Here is a 709-nt window from a genome sequence, read left to right on the forward strand (position 1 = left end):
ATTTTTTTTCTTTAAATTTTTCACTTCATTTAATCTACACTCATTTTTACTTTATTAGACTTACTATTAGTTAAAAGAAAAAAATTTCCCTACTAACACGAGAACTTTTTATTTTTAATATTGGAATGGTAGTGATGTTTTTTTTAAATGTAGATTGTTGGGATGTTATACTCAAATGTGGAATCATTTAACTAGAGAAATAGAAATCGGACCGTCCGATTTATTAGAGGTACAGAAATCGAACCGTCTGATTTTTAGAGATACACAAATCGGACCGTCTGATTTGTAGAGATACATAAATCGGACCGTCCGATTTATGTTAAAAAAAATTAAAAAATTTTAAGTACAGAAATCAGACCTAAAAATTTGTGTACTTTCCACAATCTTAAAAAACAACAAAAAAAATACAATGTTAAAGTATATCACAAATTTTACTTTCATAAAAAAAATTAGCCACTTGGCGTGTACATACATGACCCTTTTTTTTTCTTTTTTTAATATCATCATTTCCTTGTTTTCATAGTTGTTGTGCTTGGGAATTGATATTTTAAAATAGATATATTTGGAACTTCACAATCACATGGCATTACTAGTGTAAAGAGCCCGTGCCGTCTATGGCTTATACTGTTTAATTTGTACATATTATAAGCAAGGCAACACATCTTTTATATATAATAATAAGCATATATATAGTGTTTGTATGTTTGTA

This window comes from Arachis ipaensis, chromosome B03 (assembly GCF_000816755.2).
Source record: "Arachis ipaensis cultivar K30076 chromosome B03, Araip1.1, whole genome shotgun sequence".
Classification (NCBI taxonomy): Eukaryota; Viridiplantae; Streptophyta; class Magnoliopsida; order Fabales; family Fabaceae; genus Arachis; species Arachis ipaensis.